We start from the raw sequence: 12058 nt of genomic DNA on the forward strand, positions 1-12058 counted from the left end.
CAAAAACTTATATAAATATAATGAACACCTGTGTACCTAGCCTGAAGGCCACACAGATGTTAACTCTTTGCCTGTTTGCCTTTTCTCTTCTTTTAAAGTTCTCCCCTCTCGATTCTTCCTCTTTCAGAGGTACCATTTTTCCTGAAGTCCTTGTGTGTAATTCCTCTGTTCTTTTCTACATATGAAACATTTACATAAAAGATGACCTGAACAAATTTCAGACAACATTGTTTTCTAGATGCATTCATATTGACACATGTAGGTTTAGTTCATTCTTTTTAACTGTCATTTGGTTAAATAAAACCCATGTTCATCCTCTGAGATAACTAGATTCTACCTTTAGAAAATAGTATTGTAATTAATAGCCTTGTACAGAAGTACCTGGTCATCGTGTAACTTTACCTAGGATAGACACCTAAGAGTAGAATTGCAGGGTCACAAGGTGTAGGTGCCACTTCATCTTACCAAGCATTGTCAAGTTCAAAGTAAAGGTTCCATCTTATACCCATGAGCATGTTTCCTCACCTACTTAACAACATTTATTTTATCTAGCTACTAATTTTTGCCTCTCTGAAAGATAAAAAATGGAGTTTCATAGTTTTTATTTTCATTACTTTGATTTCTGGTAAAGTCAAACATCTTTGCATGGGTTTTGGACATTCTGGTTTTCTGTGAATCTTTTCTTTGGGTCCTTTCCTTTTTTTTTTTTTTTTTTTCTGTTGGGTTTTGGCTGTTATATTGATATGTGGCAATTCTTTTTATAATCTGAATATTAATGTTTTTGGAAATATACATGCAACTATCCTTTGTAACCTCTTTTATAGGCTTCTCTTCTTTTGCTTGGTCATTATAAATGATAATTTCTCCGGTCTTAGTCGTAGGCTGCTTTCTCTTGCTTCTATGTTCTTTCTCCCCAGGCACCCTCACCACTTTGATTTCAGTTATGAAGAGAATTACATATCTGTTGCTCCAGCCCTTACTTATCTAAGTTCCAGACCTATTTTCTAACTCTGCTTAGCGATCTCAGAAATGAATCTAAATGTGACCTCATAATAATTTCCATCCATGTGATTTGACCCTAGTCTACCTTCTTCGCCTTGTCCAACATGCAACTTTCTTTTTTACTCCTTGCGATAGCCACTCTGGCCTCTTGGTCTAAATGTTATACATATTTTCGTCCAGAGCCTTTGCTCTTATTTCCTGTGTCCCTCTCATTTTATTTTAAAAAGTACCTATTTTTAAATATATATCAAAGATATGAACATTAGTCATTAGGGAAATGCAAATTGAAATTATGAGCTAACCACTAAAACCAACTAGAAGGGCTAAAATTAAAAAGATTGCATTGACAAATTTTCCAGTAAGACACCTGGCACTCCCATAAATTACTGGTGTGAGTTTAAAATGGTAGAGCCACTTTGGAGAACCATATGGCAGTTTCTTATAAATTTAAGCATTACACCTATGTTTGGATCCAGAATTTCAGCTCCTGGGTCTTTTCTCAAGAGAAATAAAAACATATGTCCACAAAAAGACTTTCAATAATTTTTAGAGTAGGTTTATTCATAACAGCAAACAACTGGAAACAACCCAGATGTCAATCAGTAGGATAATGGGTTAAAAAGTTTTGGTATATTTGTATAATGGAATACTACTTGGTAATGAAAAGGAAGAAACTCATGCAAAATCACATGGATGACTCATAAACATTTCCAGCGAAAGATGCTGGACACAATATGGTATGATTCTATTTATATTAAGTTCTAGAACAGGCAAAGCTAATCTATGATGAAAAAAAAAAAACAGTTGAACAGTGGTTCAGCTCTTTGGTTGTGAGGAGTGCTGGTACTCAACTGGGAAGAGGCCTAAGGGAGTTTCCTGAAGTGGTGAAAATGTTCAGTGTCTTACAGAAATGTGGCTTACACGAGTTTATCTATTTGTCAGAGTAGTGTAGTTAAGGAGTATATTTGTCAGTGTATGTAAATTTTACCTGAGAAACAAATAACAATCGAGTTGGGTGGCAGGGAATGGAGAGTTTAGATGAAACAAGAATGGTAGGATGTTGATGATTGCTAAAGTTCAGTAATGGATACATACAATTTATTATACTAGTCTGTTTATTTTGTGTGTGTTTGAAGTTTTCAACATAGGTTGTTTTGTATGCAAAAAATTTGAAGATACATAAACAGCACCTATGGTCTCACTATCAGCCCAATAAATAAAACCTTACCAATGTAATTCTCTTCCCTTGTGAACCACACCTTGATTCTACTACCCCTTCCTCCACCAACCACTTTCCTGAATCCCTCTTTACTTTTAAACATTATCCAAATATCAATCTAAAGGTCACTTCCTTGTAAGAAAGCCTTTCCTCACTGAAAACACTCACTAGGTTAAATACCCCTGTTATGTGCTTTCATGGCTTTTATCACAGTTGTGATTTATTTCTTTGATAAGTTCATATCAATCTCTTCAGTTGACTAAGTTTTCAGAGGGCAGGGTATATTTATTCTTCCTGTCTTAATGCCTAGCATAATAAATGTATTGGATGATTGTGTTGGTGCAGTTTTTTCCTTTTTTTTTATGTGATATAGAAATTGAAGAGCTGCTCTATTGCATACTTTGTTGGGTCAGTATGTTATAAAGAGTTATGAATGTGAGAGAATGATTGATACATGGTAATTCTTTTTGATTTTATTGATGTTTGATAGAAAGGAGCACTAATACTTTGTCCTTAGATCTGGGACCATGTCCAAAAGGTCTGACACTTGGTCCCCAAATGCCCTTGAACTTTATTATGTTGTTTTTCTATTTTCTTAATTAGTAGCCTTGTGAATAAAAGATCCTTTTCCTATTTACAGAGATTATTCTAAATACCTCTCCCCACCCCTCTTCCTCTAATGAGCTTCCTCGTTTACCTATTAGTTTTGGTGTTATAATGAATGACCATCTTTAAGGGCTTGTTGGTTTCTTATTTTTTGTACTGATATCTGTATATTCTAAACTTCGGTATGCCTCACTTACAAATGAAGGTATGAACTAACAAATAATATAGATTGATAAAAATGTTTTGCTTATAATTGTATCATTAAACATATTCTCTTTAAGGCAAATACACATTAAAAGTATTGAAGAGGAGGGATTGTGTTTTGATTTTTGCTATTTCGTATTTCCATGGATGAATGCTTGGGCGGTTTAACAAGTAGTTAAATTTCTACTATGATTGTTTTTAACTTTTATAGCTTCTTGGAAGACAGCATATTATATTGGTTAAGAATGTGGAAGCGTTTGAGTCCCAGTTTTGCTATTTCCTAGCTGTGTGACTCACCACGTGACTTAACTGCTTTGTGTATTCTGAAGTTATTGAAAATAAAAGCTTTTGGGCATTCATGTACCTCAGGAGTGACTTTGTAAAAAAACACACCTGAACACCATATATTTTTTGTTTTAACTTTTTAATGACTGCCCATTGCATGGAATAAAGTCCAAATTCTTGAGCAATGCAAACGTGGCTCTATAAGAACTGATAGACATTTTTTACTAATTCCTTACGCCCATGATACATTCTAGCCTTACTACATTAATTACAAATTTCTGAGCTTACTGTGGTGTTTTATGTATCTCTTTTTGTATACAAACTATTCACTAGGCCTAAAATATACTTTCTTTTATTTAGGTTCAAAAGTCTCCTCATTAAAGATTTTTTATGTTGTCTCAATTCAATTAATTATGTCCTTCATGTTGTCTATTATATTTAGTAGGTGACACTATTATAAACTACTTTACAGTTATTTTTCTAGATGCCTGACTTATTTCTTAAATTGAGTTGCTTGAGGACAGGGACTGTGTATTAATCTTTGCATTATCTTCATGCCTTGCTTAACTGTAGTTGATCGATTAATGCTGATTGAGTAAATGAACATTTTTGTTTTTCATTTTGAGAATACTTTGAGAATAGGAGTGGTTTCTTTAGTTGTTTATTAGAAAATAGTACAAATTTTTACACAGATTGGCTCTATGGGAAAACAGAAGAGAATAAATAAAATATAAGTAGCCTCATCTAAGAACAATTTTTTGAAGTTGTAACTAATATGTTATTAAATTACCTAGAGTAGAAGGTCAAATTTCTAGAATGATTATGTTTTAGTTGTTAAAGTAACTTGGCTTATAAGAGAACTTTTAAGTTCATATGGCAAAAATGGGAAAATTACAAAGTTAGAGTTTCTGAGGTTTCTGATGTCTCATAGACTAACAAAAGGTTGCTTTATTAGCAGCATTAATGAACGAATCGCTTTATTGGCTTAGGCATACTGGTAGCTTTGTCGGTCCGAAGAGCTAAGAGTTCTTATTTCAATTCATGATTATGTTAGAGTAGTGAAGTGAAAGCCGCTGACCTTCTCTTAAGCAGAAAATAGAAAGTTTTTACAAATAGATTAAAAGGAATGTGATGAAGACCTAACTTATCAAATCACTTAAACAATTTGGGTTTAAAAAATCTTTATACTGATTTTACATCAGTAGATTTTAAAAATATTAATTGGTTAAATAAAGTTAAATAATAACTTTAATAGAATGGCTTTGTATAGTTAGGTCGAAATGATTGAAAAAACTGAATTATTAGACTGGATAAACTTTCAGTTCTCCAAATGGTGATACATATTAAGAGCAGTATGAGATGCAGGAAGTATTAAACTTGAGAGAAGGTGTAATGCCACGCAGATGGCATACTTTCCAAGTTATTTTTTATTTAAGAAAATGAAATGCATTTTGTTAATTAGAATTATTTTGAAACTGCTTTTTTGCTTCTGTTAATTTACATCAGAGATTAAAGTAGAAGGAGTCACTGGGGGCTTGCTTCCGCATCAGAGTTCTTCAAAACAATAGTTTTAAACACCGGGAATTACAGAACTAAGATTTGTATAGCAGCAATTCATTTAAAAATTTAAATTTCTAAATGATGGAATATTTAAAAATATTTATAAGATGCTCTTGTATCCATACTGCCCAAATGAACAGATATTAACATTTTGCTGTAATTGTTTCAGAACTTTTAAAATAAAAATGTATATGAAGATTACTAATCTCATTTTTTTGCTTCCCTTCTGAGAGGAAATTACTAATCTGAAAGTACCCTTTAAGTTTTTTAAACTTTTATGCACACATTTGTAAAAAAGATAGAGTATTGATTAGTTTTAAAATGTAAATAAATAGTATATATGTTTACATACCTTTGTATGTTGTTTTTTTCATTCAGTGTTCAAGATCTATCTATGTCGATATATGTCTGTACTTAATATTTTCTTATTTTTAACCTCTGTTTCTCTACAGCCTTTCACCCAATGATTTTAACACCCATTATTGATTTTTGCCTGAACCATTGGTTACATTGATGCTTGCAAAATGACTTTCTAGTTCTATTATTCTTCCCACATTTATTAGCTGGCATTCTTCTGTAAGGAAGAGTTTCTACCCTTCTTTTTTCATTATTACTATGGGTTCTCCATTTATTCACTGGGCTAAGATCCATTATTGTTAAATCCATTGAAGATCAAATTGTTAAAATTTAGCCAGTGGGAACTCATTCAGTCTGGTTCATATGTCTCTTTGATATGTCCCATTGTATTTAGAGTACTAATTTGCTTTCTGGCACAACAAATGTTCCACTCTTGCCTTACATTTTCCTTACGTGATACCAGAAAACGACAATTTCTCCATATTCCTCTTGGGTGTGTATTTATAAGCTACATCATGGGCACTGGATGTGTTCTTTATTTCCGGGCATCATTACTTCTACAGGGGCCATTCTCAAAAATCTTACTCTCTTCTTTTCCATTTTTAATAGAGGCATTTAATGCTGTAAAATTTCCCTCTAAGCACTACTTTGCATCCTGCTAATTTTGACATGTTATATTTTTATTTGCATTTAGTTCAAAGTATTTTCTAATTGCCTTTGAGCCTTCATTGATCCATAGGTTATTTAAATGTACTGTTGAGGCTTGTTTTATTTTGGTGAATGGTTCGCGGACACTTGAAAAGAATGTATATTCTTCTGTGATTGGTTGGAATAATTTGTTTTTGAGTGAAAAGGGAAAATATTTTAACCTTTTTATTAGACTTTAAATCCTAATTACTTTGTAGCCAGTGGGATAATAGGAAAGGATGTTGTGATTCTGAATACTCGGTTCTAGATAGGTCGGTCCTGCCTTTTAGGAACTATATTATTTCAAATAAATCCTTTTGGGCTTTGTTTTTTCCCATTCGTTAAATAGTATTGATGGATTTGATTTTGTAGAACCTTTCTTTTCTTTAAGAATAAGTATGTTTACTCTTTTCTTAATTATTATAACATTATTTTCCTTTTTTTTTTTTTTTAAAAAAAATTCAGTTTGAATAGTGCAGTCTTAGGGATTATGTGAAATGTTAGGACTCTATATAAAGTTTCAATTTATTTCAGAATCTGCCAGTTGCAGATACCAAGCTGGGTAGCAGTTTATGTTTCTAGATAAAGTTTATTTTTATGGAAGGAGATTATAATTCTCACAGTGGTAGTATGTCTCTGCGGTAAAATAATTAATTGGGGCTTGTGTTGATTTCAGGAGTATAAAGATGGTAGCGAAGATAATATAAGGCCCAGGCATCATAATAAGTATGTTGTAAAATTGGCAATTGACAAGAACTGTGAGGAATTTAGAAATATTTTTAAGGATTGTGGAAATGTTGAAGAAAAAGGTGAGGGCATAACTTTAGAAAGGTATAATTGTGTAGTGAAAAGGATTATAAAAATGCAGTTAGTTGTATTGAAATTTACATTTTGCTGTGTTTTAACACCTGGGACAATCAGATATTTTAAAAGTACCGTGAATTCGCTTTTCAAACTTGGTGGTGGTGTCTGAGAATGTCATCGGGAACTTTGAGGGATTCCTTTCAAACCATTTGAGGCATTGTGTAAGCATTCCTTTGCAGTTGTATAGCAATCAGGTAAGATGCCTGAGAGGATGAATACTGAATGCTGTACCTTCTTTGTTAAGGAAAGAGAAATGCAGCATGAGATTTTTAAAGTAAACAATTTTCATCTTTTAAAAAATTATGATGATGTAAAGGTATTTGAAGACATTTGAAAGATAAAATAATAGAATTTAATTCTGTATAAGGTGGGGATAATCTGTTGCTTTGCACTGGATTAATGTGTGAAATATTGTAATTAGGCCAAATTGAATGAGTGATGCGTAATCTGAGAAATGATCTGTAATGCTTTGTTCCAGATAATTCAAGATCTGATTATCTGTGTAACTGCTTAGAACTCTTGACTAGCTAGCTGAGACCTGGCATTTTTTATATTCTTCACCAGTCTAGATTTAACTTTTCCATCTCCAAAATTAGAAAACAACAAAATAAGAGTATCCTAGGAAAACATGTCATTAACACTATTTAAAGATGATAGATTTTCAAATATCAATATTTTCATGGTTATAATTCATGAGCAATCTTTATTACACTTATTGCTGAATGAACAGTGTGCAGTCACTGAATTCATTGTATATCTTTTGTTTTGGGGGAAGACTGTTCATCCTTATCGTTCTCTCTGGGATCTTTCGTATTACTAGAAATCATAAAGTTAGGTAATTTTTCTAATAAGTCCACGTCTAGTTTTGTAGGCTCTTTAGATTTGAGATGGGGTCTGTGAGCTCTCAGCTTCATAGTGGACCCTAAACTATGATCCTAGTCCTTCTCCTAGTATTTGTCTTATTTTGCTGAGATATGCGACCTCTTGAGAGGTCTCCCTTAAATTCAGGAAGTTGCTCTTTCTCTTTTAGGAAGATAAGACAAACGTCTCATGAGGGAGGATTTTTTTCCCTTTTTGTTAAAAGGTGCCTGTCAAATTGAAAATTTTGTTCATATAAAAGTTGTCCAAAGTAGGAACTGTAAATTTTAAGTTATTCTTGATGAAAATATGCCATTTAGAAAGACAGATACCTGAATTAGAAGAAGTTAGTAGCCTGTCTGGCTTGGGGACCGGGTGTGGAGTTGGGGTGGTTAGACTGATTTAAAAATTGGTTTTGTGAAATTGTTGCTTGTCTGTCTTATCTCAGAACCACAACCAAATGGTTGGCTACCTTCAAGTAGAACCCTGATGATAGTTCCTGGCTGCTCGGAGGTTTGGAGAGATCTCTACCAGGCCAGACTCTTAAGTACAAAACAATACAAGACTGAGGAAAGTTATTGTAAGATTTTGATGAGTTGTCTAAAGTCAATTTGGTTCAAAGGATGCTTGACTTCTGGGAATTGTTCAGGGAACTGACCTATTGGGGCCTGTGCCATCCTGTGCCTCTGACCGTTGCCTTAGAGACTTATACAACATAAAAAAGTCCCGCAGCTCTAGATAATAGGTTGTTGTGAGTAACAATGCAGGTTTCCATTGGGATAAAAGTTTTCAAATCTGATTAAATAATGATGTTATTTAATTTAGAGAGAGCAAAAGAAGTTGGTTAGATTTAGAAAAACATAGTTATTAGCTAAATATAATGGAAAAATGAATAACAGGAAATACAGATAGAACTTTATATTTTGAATAAAGAAGGTGCCATTGTAAATATTGACCTAATTTTTTAGATATGTAAGAGTATTTATTTGTAAGGTGTTTCTTCAAAAGGAGGATATTGGTTTTAAAAAGTCCTAAGATTTTTCTAAGTAAGAGGGCCAAATAATTTGCCCTAAAGTTTTTATGAATGCCTGGATTGGCCATCTGATTAGTTTTGAAATCAGTTTCTGAGTTAGCTATTAATAATTTTAACATGTGTGTAAAATTACACATTTGTAAACCTGACTTGAAACTGTGTAGAACAGGCATTAGCAAGATTTTATTTAAAACTTTCTCTGCTATTAATAGAAAATTGTAAGGAATCTCTTTCTAGAAAAATTTATATTTACATTGAAACTATTCTTAAAATTTATTAATACAAATGACCAGACATATATAATTTACCTTTATTGCCTCAATAGAAATAAATTGAAATACATGGCTAAGAAATTCAGATTTTCAAATTAGTGAGTTATGTGTATCATTAGTATGATGACCTGATGTTATTTTACTGAAAACTAATTTTTCATCCGAACTGACTCCGTGAAAGAAGTCATAGGCATGAGTCTGTAGGAGCTGAGCAGGGCTGTTGAGGACAGGACATTGGACATCACTCATTCATTGCCACGAGCCAGAGCACATAACACAATTTTTCATCTTTAAAAAAAAAATAATTGCAGTATAATTTATGTACAGAAAGTATTGATGAACTTTTCTATGTTAATGAACTTTTAAAAAGTGAACACACTTTTGTAGCTATAACCTAGTTCTAGATCAAGATGTCAGTTCCTCTCTATGTCTTGTCCCAGTCAAATAACCCCTTTATTCCAAAGGTAACTACTGTTCTGACTTTGTGATCAGAAAGTAGTGTGGCTTGTTTTCGTATTTAATAAAAATAGAACCTGGCATGAATGCAGAACTCATCACTAACCTCAAAGCTTGCTTCTACTTGTAAAGTTTCTTGGGATTTGCAGAGCCTAGTATTGCTTGCAAAGCTCATTAAAGTTTGCAGAACCCATTAAAAATACATATACATACACATATGTATATATGTGTATGTGTATATATATGTATGCATGTGTGTATATATATATTCCTTCCCCCGACTCCTGGCTTTATTCACACAGCACTGTGGTTGTGGGATGTATCCTAATTTGTGTGTGGCATTAGTTTACTCTTTTTCACTGTGCTTTAGGATCTCATTGTAGGAATATACTAGCCTATTTCTCTCTTCTGCTGCAGACAGACATTTGGGTCATGTACAGTTTGGGGCTCTTTAAATAATGCTGTTATGATAAATCTTATACATAGCTTTTTGTGCACATATGTACACATTTCTATTGATTGTACCCAGGAGTGATATTACTTAGTCATTGGTTTTGTGTATTCTCACCTTGAGTAGATACTTAGAAGTAGTTTTCCATACTGGTTATACCAGTTTACATGTTGACCTGCAGTGTATGAGAAGGCCAGTTGTTGCATCTTCTTGCGTATGGTTGGTACTGTCTGGTTTTTAGGTAAAAACTAGGCAGTTTGGTAGGTAATAGTATCTAATTGTGCTATCTGTGTTTTCCTTATGACTACTGAGTAACTTTTCAATGCTTATTGCTTTTGAAATTATCTTTTGTGAGGTTTTGTTTGGCTTATCTTTAAAATTGGGTTTGCTTTTTCTTGGTAATTTCAGGTTGTTTTTTTAAAAAATATTTTATGTATGATTTCTTTGTTGGATATGGGCATCGAAAATATTTTCTCCTATTCTGTAGCTTTCATTTTCACTTTTTAAAGAACACAACTGTTTAATGCTGATGAAGTCCAATTTGTTGCGTTGATTTTTGTGTCTTAAAAAGTCTTTGCTTACCTCAAAGTCATGATGATATTTTCCTGTCATCTTGTAGAAGCTTTATAGTTTTAAACTGTTGTTTAAGTCTCTAATATACTTTTTTCTTCCTCTTTTTTCCATGGCTTTCAGATGAATGTAATTCATTTGATTGATTTTGTTTTAACAGTAGTAGCAATAGAAAATCTATTAGTATGGCTTTTCATAAGAAAACATTTTAATTTTATTTTAATATACAGTATTGTAATTGTGAGTATGGCAACATTTTCTGCTAGTTAAGATAGATGATTTTTTATTTTCATGATTCCTTAAAAGGATAATTTAAGAATATCTTTTTTTCTGACTTTAAAAGAGGCAATCAATTTTACTTTTTATGTTATGTCACGTTCTGTCTTATTTTGTTTTTGAGGAGTCAGATTATGGTGACATAAAGCATCGGATTGTGCAGTGAAAGGCAGCTACTATATTAAGTATGTGACTTGATCTCTATAAGCCTTGTCTGTTTTATCTATAAAGTAGGGGGGTAAATGAGGTGATTAAGAAAAAGTGTGTATAACTTTTTTCAAGTCCTGAGCAGTGTGCCTGACAAACAGTAAGAGCTCTATAATATTTAGTGCTTTATTCTAGAATTTTTGAACTTTATTTTGAAGGTTATTTTGATGAGACTTGACTGAAAGGATATATACTATGTTTATTATAATATTTATAACTAAGTGAAAAGTAAAATTAATTTTACTTTATACACTTTTTATTGTGGTTAAAATATTTTTAATTTTTTAGTACACAGAGTGGATTTTAAAATGCTTCTTTATGTTAATTTTCAAATAAAAATAGAATAAATACTTTGTAAAATATCTTTCTACTTCATTGGCTCTACTTTAACTTTGTAGACACTATAGTTAGGTGCCACTTCAGCGATGATAACTAGATACCAGAATGCAGAGTCTGACTTTGTATGTTGGTGGCCAAGAATTTAACATATGAATGCTTCTCTAAGACATTGTTAGTATGCTGTCGTGTTGGTCTGCAATTTTAAAAATCTGATTTAATATAGAGCTAACTCTTTTTGTAGTCTAGTAAATGTTGCCAATATCCTAATAATTCATTAGCTTTCCATGTATTACTTATAAAATTTCAATTATTTATAAGATTAGGAAAAAAATTGTTTTATATTTATCATGCCAGAGTTTCAGCATGTGATTTGGGTTTTAAAGTGTTAATAAAGAAAAAACAAATTGCTCTCATGTAAATGAGGTTCTTGGGTAGATTTTACAGAGTAGAGTTAACTTCTGAAGTTGAAAATTTTTCTTCTTATTTTTTTTATTTTTTATTTAGGGAGTCTCAACCATCAGCAGAATTTTTAAAAGGCTATCTAAATATTTGGTAAGTACATACTCTTCATGTTAAATACTTTGCTTGTTACTTAAGTTTACGTGTATGTTACATTAACGCCATTTGCAGTACTCTGCAAATTACAATTATAATTTATATTTCTTTTAATTTTTACCTGGCACTGGAATTTCTTCTCTTTATACTTATTCTGATCTTCTTCTGATTCTTTCTACATATCGTGTCCAGAAAATTCTTTCAGTGTGCAGCCTAAGTATTATAAGAGTTCAGAGAAATAAATAGTCTTATTAGCA

General features: G+C 32.2%; 1 protein-coding gene across 3 annotated transcripts in view; it reads left to right on the forward strand.

Moving 5' to 3' along the window:
• Positions 1 to 12058, forward strand: part of FBXW7 (F-box and WD repeat domain containing 7) — a 177784-nt gene that overhangs the window by 31411 nt on the left and 134315 nt on the right. For 2 of the 3 annotated variants that reach the window (XM_025042752.1, XM_025042757.1), the window contains exon 2: positions 11751 to 11798. The exons of the other annotated variant lie outside the window; for it this stretch is intronic. The gene's annotated coding sequence lies outside the window, so the exon portion shown is untranslated. The remainder of the gene's footprint in view (positions 1 to 11750; positions 11799 to 12058) is intronic. 3 annotated transcript variants of the gene reach the window in all.

The sequence above is a fragment of the Pteropus alecto genome, unplaced genomic scaffold (genome assembly GCF_000325575.1).
Source record: "Pteropus alecto unplaced genomic scaffold, ASM32557v1 scaffold50, whole genome shotgun sequence".
NCBI classification, from domain to species: domain Eukaryota; kingdom Metazoa; phylum Chordata; class Mammalia; order Chiroptera; family Pteropodidae; genus Pteropus; species Pteropus alecto.